The sequence below is a fragment of the Lissotriton vulgaris genome, chromosome 3_1, assembly GCF_964263255.1.
Source record: "Lissotriton vulgaris chromosome 3_1, aLisVul1.2, whole genome shotgun sequence".
Classification (NCBI taxonomy): Eukaryota; Metazoa; Chordata; class Amphibia; order Caudata; family Salamandridae; genus Lissotriton; species Lissotriton vulgaris.
In genome coordinates, this window is record NC_141689.1 from 187,990,974 (window position 1) to 188,002,780 (window position 11,807).

Consider the following 11,807-nt stretch of genomic DNA (forward strand, 5'->3'; position numbering starts at 1 on the left):
TGCTTGGACGCACATATTGGCAGATAAGTTCTGATTTGAGGGGGAAGCAGTGATTCAAATTGGGTTGAATGCCTATTAATATTGTGTTATGAGGGAGGGGATCGGTCAGCAGACCGATAAAGGGCATTAAGAAGTTACTTCTACACCCACAGTTTTTGGCAGGGTTAATATGCTTCGTAATAGTATCATGATGTGAGGAATACATAATAGTTATGGGCTTAGGATTAGTTAGGCAGGTGCTTGATGGCAGACGGACCAGGCGTACAGCCTATCGAAGGTGAGTGGAAAGGGCGACCTAGCAACATCCGCCCACGTGTGTAAACCACAACCTGGTGAATTGCCGATTTTGTTTGATGTTTGAAATTGACATATGTTATTTTTGTTATAAAGAATTTGGCTGGGAGGGGAGTCTTCGCCAATGCAAAGTTGGGGCATGCAAGGCGTGGGAGGGGGGAATCAGAGACCTAACACAACTGTTGTGATATTTGTGCAGTTGCCTGATATGATCATGTATAACTTACACTGTAACACAATAGACCAGAGAGACGCCCATGCAAACGTTCAGATTGCAGCGGCGAAGCATATCAATGAACAAGACACTGGCACAAAGCAGTAGGATACACATCGTAACATGGAACGTCCGTGGTCTTAACAACCATAGGAAACTGAGGAAGGTGCTGGCATATCTCTCTAGGCACAACATAGACACAGCTCTACTTCAGGAATCGCACTTGCCCCCAACGAGCAGAAGGCTAAACAACAGGGCGCTGCAGGGACATGCACATATAGCTGGGTTCACGTCTCACGCCAGAGGAGTGATTACTTGGGTTAATCCAAAATCAGAGCTACAATTAGATGCACTGCACACAGATTCGGATCCCAGATGTGCTATCTCGAGGTGCTCTGGGAAGGGGTTTGATCTGGTTTTAACAAACACCTATGGCCAAAACATGATAATCCAAAATTCTGTGTGGATTTACTGGATAAGATGCACTGCTATGGGCCTAGCCATCTGCTTTGGGGAGGCGATTTTAATTGTGTATTAGATCTGCAGCTAGATAGGTCGGGAGGCCTGGCGCGTTGCCCCTTAGCGTCTGCTCGAGCAATCACCGGCGTGATGACGCAACTGGAATTATGCAATGTTTGGAGAACGCGATCGGCTAAAAAGGGAGGATTCACTTATTATTTTGCATATTACGATATATACTCTAGGATTGGTTATTGGTTTGCTTCAAGGGCAATTACCCCCAGCGTGGTACTTCCCTGCACTTTCTCAGACCACTCCCCGGTGCTGCTGGTTATGGAGAGTCCACACAGATATGTACCCCTGTTCACCTGGCGTTTCCCTCCGTATTCACTGCTCGATCCGGTTTTTAAATCTGAGCTACCAGAAGCTATAGAAACTTTATTTGAAACCAATATTGGGTCGGTTGACACATTCTCTGTGGTATGGGAAACTTTCAAGATATACATCAGGGGGACCGCAATAGCTAAAGATTCACGAGTTCTACGAGCACTTAGAAAAAGGCTTACGAACTTGGAGAGCAGATTGCAGTCGCTAGAACTAGTCTTCCTATCTAGCACAGACGAAAAAGTAAAAGAGGAATTTGAATTACTCTACTAAATGAGTACCATGATAAGGCTGATTCAGAAATCAAAAACTTGGGGTAATATGCAACGCCCGCACTTACGGAGAGGGAGAACGACCAGGCTCGGCACTAGACTCACTGCTAAAGAAACGCAGGTAAAAGGCAGGTGTTGTAGAATTTAACAACGAAGAAGGGGAACCATTAGTTGACCCGACAGAAATAGCTGGTAGATTCAAGCGGTACTATTCGTCACTATATTGCTCCAAGAGCAAGGGAAATTATGCCTAAATACTAAATTATCTGGCACACTTCAAACTGCCCTGGTTGACGAACGAACACAGGGAGTACCTCATGCGACCTTTGGAGTTGGAGGAAATTGTGGCAGCACTGGCCAGGATGAAGTCAGGTAGTGCACCAGGCGTTGATGGCCTAACGGTCGTCTTTTTTAAAGAGTTAAAAGACTTGCTCATCCCACATTTAACTACGCTGTTTGAGGAGATGGGTCAGAGCGGCTTGATGCCACCTTCAATGAGGGAAGCTTTAATTGTCTCAATATTAAAACCAGACAAAATGCAGACTGCATGTGCATCGTACCGCCCGCTATCGCTCCTGAGCGTCAACACAAAAATAAATATGCAAAAATCTTAGCGAACCGTCTAACTCCACTAGTACGCTCCAGAGCAGGCCGAGTTTCTTGTCGAAATCTAACACATAACTTAAGAACGTTTTTTGGGGCAATACAGCACACAAAACAAGACATTCAGGTGATTGCAGCATTTGATTCTGTGGAATGGTCATTCACCAATCACGTATTGGCGAGACTCGGGCTGGGAGGCATTTTCTTACAAATGATAGGAGTTCTCTACAATTATTCCAGTGCCAGAATTAAAATTAGAAACATGGTTACTGATTCGATTAGAATAACTAGAGGCATGCCACAGGGTTGCCCGCTCTCCCCGATGCTCTATGCTCTGGTGGCGGAGCCCCTCGCCTGCGCACTTGGAGAGTACCACAGCCACAGGGGCATCTGTTTCCGAGGATACAATTTGATTATTTCCATGTATGCCGATGATACGTTTATATATATATTAGAGATCCTGAGCTTAGTTTGTCACCAGTACTACGTGAAGTAGTTAGGTTTGGTGGGATGTCGGACCTTAAGGTCAATTGTACCAAATCAATCATCTTCCCGCTTACTCCGGCTACGGCCTCCTTTACTCCTGACTACCCACTGAGTTGGACGACCGAGCTGATGCGCAACCTGTGAATTCTGGTGCACACAGACTCGGAAGTAGTTTTCAGAGAGAACTACGGGAGAGCAATCAGCAAATTGGAAGAGGACGTTGATAGAGGGATACACTTGCCATTGTCACTGGCAGGTAGGGTTTTGATTATGAAGATGATGGTGCTGCCCCAGTTCTTGTTTTTATTTGCCAATATTCCACTGGTCCTTCCTTGTTCCTTGTTCCTTCTTTTGGGCTCCTTCAACACTACAAGTTCAGACTAGCTTTGGCTGGGAAGCGTGCTCAGGTCATATACTTACGCTACTATACCAAATGGGAGGGCTGGGCGCTCCGGACTTTGATTTGTAGCATAGAGTGGCATAAAGTGCACATGCGCACGACTGGATTCATGGCTCTGCTGATATTCCTCACATTCAGATTGAGAAAGTTGTTGCGAAACCTCTCCCATTGCCAGCTCTTTTTTTTTAACCCATCTGATCGCAGGACTGGAATTCTGTATTCCATCAATGCGACGGTCCATGCTTGGCAGCACTTTCTGAAATTACAAGCAGGTGCTATTATATATTTCGCACTGACACTGGTGGACTGGTGCCGTTGGCTACCACCATGGAGGGAGAAAGGGGTAACTCAGAGTTTAGACTCAATAAACATTGAGACGATAGGCGATATGTTTTTGGAGGGCAAAGAGAAAACGTGGGAGAAAGTGGATACTACGGGGCAGCACGACACAGTGCTGATGAGATTCCAGCTCCACAGAACAAGGCAAAGCTGAAGAAGATTTTGGGGAGCGACTTAGCTGAACCACCAGAAGTGGTTCCTCTTACGTACACGATAAAAACCGACTCGCCTGTGAGGAAAGTCTCTACTATTTATAAACTGGCACAAGGGTACCGGGAAAATGACTATACTAAGGCTAGACTAGCTTGGCAGGCTGACCTGGGTACAGTTATTGATGACAAAACATGGAAATATTGCTGTGAGCGCGCAAAATGCATTTCCTTGAATGGGCGTTACAGGTTAGTTGATTTTAAATTCTTAAATAGGGTGTATTATACCCCTGAGAGGCTATGGAGGTATTGGTTAAGGGAATCTGTAGAATGTGAGCGCTGTCGTGGAAGTCCGGCTGACTTTTTTTTACCTAGCCTGGTTATGCCCAGGGATTGCCAACTACTGGGTCCTGATTTTTAAAACTCTGGGAGACATAATAGATATGACATTGATTCCTGACCCCATGTTTGCCCTTTTGGGTTATTCCTTGTATTGCCAAAAGCGAAAAGAAGACTGGGGATATGGGACTATTGATGGCTAGGCGCAGGGTGGCGATCTCCTGGTCTCGGGCCCGATTCCCACAGTGTCAGGCTGGTCGAAGGGCAGTACACAAACTGAATATTACAGTGACTTGCTCCCCTCACATAATCTTCCTAAAAACTTATGGGAATTATATAAAACTTATTTGGCTACCAAAGAAAATTATGCTGTGCACTGCCCCCCCCCTCCCTCCTCCTGAAACATGAGTAAGTTTCGCTATGGCCTGTAGCGCTGTAGAGTAGGGAGTGTAGCTTAGAGCTCGTCTGAGGTCCAGTCTTCTGACTGCTGGTACGGATAGCTGATGCGGGCTGGTTGGATGATAGATAATGTTGGTATTGTCTATTGCACCTACAACGTGCTGTTATATTGCACAAGCGTTACTGCTGTTGGCTGCAACATTTGGTTATGAGTAAGTGAAACAATTGGTACCAATACTTCATAACAGATTGTGATCATGTGAGACAGACACCTTGATGCATAAACTGTATGTCTCTGCTGCTTTCTATTTATGTTATCAATAACATTTAAATAAAGCATTTTAAAAAAAAACTAATGTTTAAAAAACTAAAAAAACACTGACACTCCCCGATTATACGTAACTGAGATGTATAACTGGCACCGTATGATCAAATACATTAATTGCCCATATTACTACTCTGATGAAGTTTGAAATCTCCAGCGGTACAAATTATACTTATGTCAGTTACGTATAATTGACAAATTTCGATGTCTTTTATTTTTAAATGGTAGTGTTTTTTGCATGTTTTTTCAGACGGCAGGACAAATATGATGGATATCCATATGAAAGCTGTAAATAATTGTAAATGAATGAAGTGTAATGTTATTATCTGTTATGTACAGATTTTAACCACTCCAAGATGGTGGTGACAAAAAGTCCATCTTCACTTTCATGCCCATGGAAATCACGTGATCGGAAAATCATGGTTGTTGATTTAGTATAAAAAAGTGCCAGTTTCATGGCGCACGAGTAAAACATCTGATGAAGGCGGATGCTGAAATGCGTTATGTTTTGCTGCAATAAAAACGGATGAGAAAAATGACCTCCATGAGTGCCTATCTTCTGAAGTGAATGACGGAGAGAGAGCGATAATTATTACGGGGGCTGCACCACCGCGACGAAGGCACCCGCCCAAGAGTGCACCCAATCGGTGCAAGTGAGCGGTATATATATATATAGATGTCGAAATCGAGATTGTGAACAATGAAATACATACTTCACTTTTTCGCAAGGCAACTGCGGGCAACAGTGTGCTACATGCCCTCAGTAGTCATCCAGACAAGTTGAAATGGAGTATTCCATTTGGTGAGCTACTGAGGGCCAAACGTAACTGCAACACTGCGACAGCATACCTAGAAGAGAGTGGCATCATTCTTGACAGATTCAAGGATAGAGGCTATCCTAATTGGGTCCTTAAAAGAGCTAAGGATAGAGCCAACAATATCCAGAGACCTGATACCCTCGTTGACAACACTGTGAATAAGGAAGAAACTGGCGATATCACCAGACTCATCCTGACCTACAGCACTGACTCCCAAGACATCACGAGAATTGTAGCCAAAAATTGGGACATTCTCAAAACGGACAGTGTAATAGGGAATGAACTACCTCCCAGACCCAGTATAACATACAGACGGGGGAGAAGTATCAGGGATATGCTAGTTCGCAGTGATATTACAGTGTACCCACCCAACAACATACAGGGATTAGATGGTTTTTTCCCATGTGGGCACTGCAAAGCCTGCGCCAACAGTAAATCTGTCAAAGAAGTGACGTACAATGGTGTCAACAAAAAGATTGCACCCTTCCTGACTTGTAGCTCGACTTTTGTGATATATGCCATTACATGCACTTGCAATAAATGGTATATAGGTAGTACGACATGTATGGCCAAAAAAAGAATTTTGGAACATACTAGAGCCATTAGCAATTTTGACCCCAAATACCCAGTGGCACGACATTTTAGAGACAAACATTTCTCTAATGTCAAGGATCTGAGTTATTTCATCTTGGAACAGATAGGTAAGAATCCCAGAGGGGGCAACAGGGTACTGAAATTACGCCAAAGGGAGTCCAAACTCATCATAGACTTCCAAACCAAGACCCCGGGGGGTCTTAACCAAGATGAGGAGCTAGCCGTACACCTTAAGGAATAATGTAACTGTCACATAGCGTTCTTCTTCGTTTTCTTTTACCATGTTAAACTGTCTAATGATGATATTTTAGCTTCATGTAACTTTTCACTGTATGAAATTGTTTTTAACCAGTTTGTCTATTTGTTTTGTCGTAGGACCGAGATAAGGGGCCCAGTTCACCGTCACTTCACTTCACGGGACCCCTCCCCTAATCCGGTTCTTGTCACATGAGCACCTTGACGTTAAGGATCTGCCATCACTATGACTTGGAGTTTGACTGGACTGATTTCCTGTTTGAAAGCATGGTTTGGGCACTTGCCAATAAGATTATTATTTTCTCTTCTTACATCACCCTCGTTTTATTCTGAGTCATTCCATCATGGTCATTAGCACTTGATTTATTGTCCGTGTGCGCAGGCGCATATTAACTTTCATCGCCTGCAGCACTGAGTGAGCCCCTTTTCTTACGTTATGGACGTACATTAAGGGTGAGGTGATGGTGTAGGAGAAATGAGATCCACTGGGTCTATTTACGTTTTTCAGTGTGGTTTTTGCCGCGTCTCAACTGCTGTCATATCAAAGTATTAATTTGTATGATTGCGCAAATACTGTGTTTCACTTTAAATGCTTATTTGATGTGGAAAATGTGTGATTTCTCAACATTTTTTCTCACACTGTTTTGAAAAAGTAATAGTGAGTTTTACGACAGTATTGTAGTATGAAACTTTACTTTAACATGCTTTGCCATTTCAGTCCTGTTTTCATTTCCATTGTTGTGAGATATATGGCACTGATACGGTAACGTCAAACCACGTGATCAAGCCGTTTGTCGGCGAAACGCGTTGTGGATTAAACAGCACTGGCTTTATTTTGGTGTCTCCGTGTTGTTTCCTGAGAGCGTGGGTATTGGACTTTGTTTTGAACATTTCTGGGTCGGATTCACTCCGCCGACGTCCACGCCACCTTTCATGGGTCAAGGGACCCGGAAGGAGTTTTTTGGTGAAACGAATATATATATATATATATATATATATATATATATATATATATATCTATATATATTACCTACTGGCGGTCGCCAGTAGGTAGTTATAGTTAGGACCTAGTTTCCATAGGAAATCCGCAACATTCTATTGAGAATAACTTTGGCGCCGGTGGACGAATCTTTGCGAATTTCTCAAAGAAGATGGCCTGCTCCGCTCCGCTTCTTCCCTGAAAGTTTGGGGGGGTTCGTCAATTGGGGGCTGAGACAAAAGGGGGGGTCCCAAAACGTGTTTTCCCCATGTTATTTTCCATAGGACGTTTAGACACGGCTACAGCTCGAACGGCTGAATGGATTTATAAGAAATTTGGTAGAAAGGTAGAGTCCGGCTCGCAGATTACGCTTTTCTTTGAATGGTGTAAATCTGTTCAGTAGTTGCTGAGAAAATTAACTTTGAAAAATTATATATTGGGCTACATTGAGCTATATATATGTTAGAGCCCAATGTAGCCCAATGTAGCCCAAAGTTGGCCACCAGAGACAAAAAAAACAAATGTAGCCAAATATCAGCCAGATGTAGCCCAACTATAGCCCAATGACAGAATGTCCCAGAGTGTTCTAAAGAACAACTAGAGCGCTAACAGTCTTACTTATGACAAAAGTATGGCACACCTGAAGTCATCTTGATTGGAATAAAGTGTTAACACTTAAAACATTTAATTTGCAAAGGAACAAAATGAGGGGGTTCATTTTGCCATAGAAATTATGATTAGTGCTGAAGAAAGAAAAATTAGGGCACATTTTGAGTGACTTCTCAAATCCTCTTATATTTCATTAAAACAATTCTGATATGCAGTCTCCCAAGATGGCCACCAGAGACAAAAGAGCCCAAATGTAGCCCAAATATCAGCCAGATTTAGCCCAACCATAGCCCAATGACAGTAGTTAGGACCTAGGGCCAGATGTAGGTGGCCATTTACCGGCCGGTAACGGCCGATTTCGGCCGTTACCGACCGGTAAAAGCAAATTGAGATGTAGGGCCCTGTATTTTACAGAATCGGTAAATTTACCGATCGGTAAATTTACCGATTCTGTAAAATACCGAATCGGTATTGTATCAGATTCGGTAAAATTGATATGTAGGTGGGACTCTTCTGAGTCCCACAAGCATTACAGAATCGGTATTTTACCATCAAATTCTATTTGATGGTAAAATACCGATTCCGGTGTGCATGCACATGTGTGCATGCACACCTGTGCCATATGACAGGCAGACCTGCCCTTAGGGCAGGTATGCCTGCCACATGGCACCCGAACCTTTTTTGGGGGTGCTAGAGGGTGTCAAAGTGACACCCCCTGCACCCTTGTCAAAATCGGTATTTACCGATTCGGTAAATACCGACCGGTAATGCCCCATTCATTCCTATGGGCTTCAAAGCCCATAGGAATGAATGGAGCATTACCGGTCGGTATTTACCGAATCGGTAAATACCGATTTTTACCGATTCGGTAAAAGGGAACATCTGGATTCCCTACATACCCACCCCTCACATTTACCGATTGTTAATTACCGAATCGGTAAAATTCGGTAATTTTCGGTAATTAACAATCGGTAAATGTTACTTACCTACATCTGGCCCCTAGTTTCCATAGGAAATCCGCAACATTCTATTGAGAATAACTTTGGCGCCGGTGGACGAATCTTTGCGAATTTCTCAAAGAAGATGGCCTGCTCCGCTCCGCTCCTTCCCTAAAAGTTTGGGGGGGATTCGTCAAGTGGCGGCTGAGATAAAAGGGGGGTCCCAAAACATGTTTTTCCCATGTTATTTTCCATAGGACGTTTAGACACGGCTACAGCTCGAACGGCTGAATGGATTTATAAGAAATTTGGTAGAAAGGTAGAGTTTGGCTCGCAGATTACGCTTTTCTTTGAATGGTGTAAATCTGTTCAGTAGTTGCTGAGAAAATTTACTTTGAAAAAATATATATTGGGCTATATATACATGTTAGAGCCCAAATGTAGCCCAATGTAGCCCAAAGATGGCCACCAGAGACAAAAAAAACCAAATGTAGCCCAAATATCAGCCAGATGTAGCCCAATGACAGAATGTCCCAGAGTGTTCTAAAGAACAACTAGAGCGCTAACAGTCTTACTTATGACAAAAGTATGGCACACCTGAAGTCATCTTGATTGGAATAAAGTGTTAACACTTAAAACATTTAATTTGCAAAGGAACAAAATGAGGGGGTTCGTTTTGCCATAGAAATTTTATATATATATATGGAACCAATCAAGTTGCATTTTGCTGCCTCTGTGAATAAAGGTTCAGTTGAACTCTTCCTCGTGGAGTGCGTTTCCAAAAGCTTGGGGGTTTCTGGAAGGAATATTAACACGGCTACTCCGGCCGTGGGAGATGCACCGCCGCTGACATCGTTTTGAAGGTCTGTGGGGCTGCAGACTTTGGCAGCCTAATTCCAGTACGAGGAAGTCAGCAAATGCGAGGTAGAATTACAATTTGAAACCCACTGGAGGGTATTGAAAACAATCTTTTTTAAATTGGGAGCATAAACAGTATTGGAAAAAACGGACCCCACCGAAGGGGAAGAATTGGGACTACCGCAACTAGAATGCAATTCACTGGAGAATGCATGTGATAGGAAAATGAGCAGCAGTCCGTTACCTGAGTTTCCAAAGGCCCCGCTCTATGATTAAGATGCCTGTGGCATCGAAACGCGTCAGGGACTGGAACCAATCAAGTTGCATTTTGCTGCCTCTGTGAATAAAGGTTCAGTTGAACTCTTCCTCGTGGAGTGCATTTCCAAAAGCTTGGGGGTTTCTGGAAGGAATATTAACACGGCTACTCCGGCCGTGGGAGATGCACCGCCGCTGACATCGTTTTGAAGGTCTGTGGGGCTGCAGACTTTGGCAGCCTAATTCCAGTACGAGGAAGTCAGCAAATGGGAGGCAGAATTACAATTTGAAACCCACTGGAGGGTATTGAAAACAATCTTTTTTAAATTGGGAGCATAAACAGTATTGGAAAAAACGGACCCCACCGAAGGGGAAGAATTGGGACTACCGCAACTAGCATGCAATTCACTGGAGAATGCATGTGATAGGAAAATGAGCAGCAGTCCGTTACCTGACTTTCCAAAGGCCCCGCCCTATGATTAAGATGCCTGTGGCATCGAAACGCGCCAGGGACTTGAACCAATCAAGTTGCATTTTGCTGCCTCTGTGAATAAAGGTTCAGTTGAACTCTTCCTCGTGGAGTGCGTTTCCAAAAGCTTGGGGGTTTCTGGAAGGAATATTAACACGGCTACTCCGGCCGTGGGAGATGCACCGCCGCTGACATCGTTTTGAAGGTCTGTGGGGCTGCAGACTTTGGCAGCCTAATTCCAGTACGAGGAAGTCAGCAAATGGGAGGCAGAATTACAATTTGAAACCCACTGGAGGGTATTGAAAACAATCTTTTTTAAATTGGGAGCATAAACAGTATTGGAAAAAACGGACCCCACCGAAGGGGAAGAATTGGGACTACCGCAACTAGCATGCAATTCACTGGAGAATGCATGTGATAGGAAAATGAGCAGCAGTCCGTTACCTGACTTTCCAAAGGCCCCGCCCTATGATTAAGATGCCTGTGGCATCGAAACGCGCCAGGGACTTGAACCAATCAAGTTGCATTTTGCTGCCTCTGTGAATAAAGGTTCAGTTGAACTCTTCCTCGTGGAGTGCGTTTCCAAAAGCTTGGGGGTTTCTGGAAGGAATATTAACACGGCTACTCCGGCCGTGGGAGATGCACCGCCGCTGACATCGTTTTGAAGGTCTGTGGGGCTGCAGACTTTGGCAGCCTAATTCCAGTACGAGGAAGTCAGCAAATGCGAGGCAGAATTACAATTTGAAACCCACTGGAGGGTATTGAAAACAATCTTTTTTAAATTGGGAGCATAAACAGTATTGGAAAAAACGGACCCCACCGAAGGGGAAGAATTGGGACTACCGCAACTAGCATGCAATTCACTGGAGAATGCATGTGATAGGAAAATGAGCAGCAGTCCGTTACCTGACTTTCCAAAGGCCCCGCCCTATGATTAAGATGCCTGTGGCATCGAAACGCGTCAGGGACTGGAACCAATCAAGTTGCATTTTGCTGCCTCTGTGAATAAAGGTTCAGTTGAACTCTTCCTCGTGGAGTGCGTTTCCAAAAGCTTGGGGGTTTCTGGAAGGAATATTAACACGGCTACTCGGGCCGTGGGAGATGCACCGCCGCTGACATCGTTTTGAAGGTCTGTAGGGCTGCAGACTTTGGCAGCCTAATTCCAGTACGAGGAAGTCAGCAAATGCGAGGCAGAATTACAATTTGAAACCCACTGGAGGGTATTGAAAACAATCTTTTTTAAATTGGGAGCATAAACAGTATTGGAAAAAACGGACCCCACCGAAGGGGAAGAATTGGGACTACCGCAACTAGCATGCAATTCACTGGAGAATGCATGTGATAGGAAAATGAGCAGCAGTCCGTTACC

General features: G+C 44.1%; 1 protein-coding gene across 1 annotated transcript in view; it reads left to right on the forward strand.

Moving 5' to 3' along the window:
- The window catches only part of LOC147726190 (uncharacterized), a 606,971-nt gene that overhangs the window by 445,338 nt on the left and 149,826 nt on the right, over nucleotides 1-11,807 (forward strand). The window lies entirely within an intron of this gene.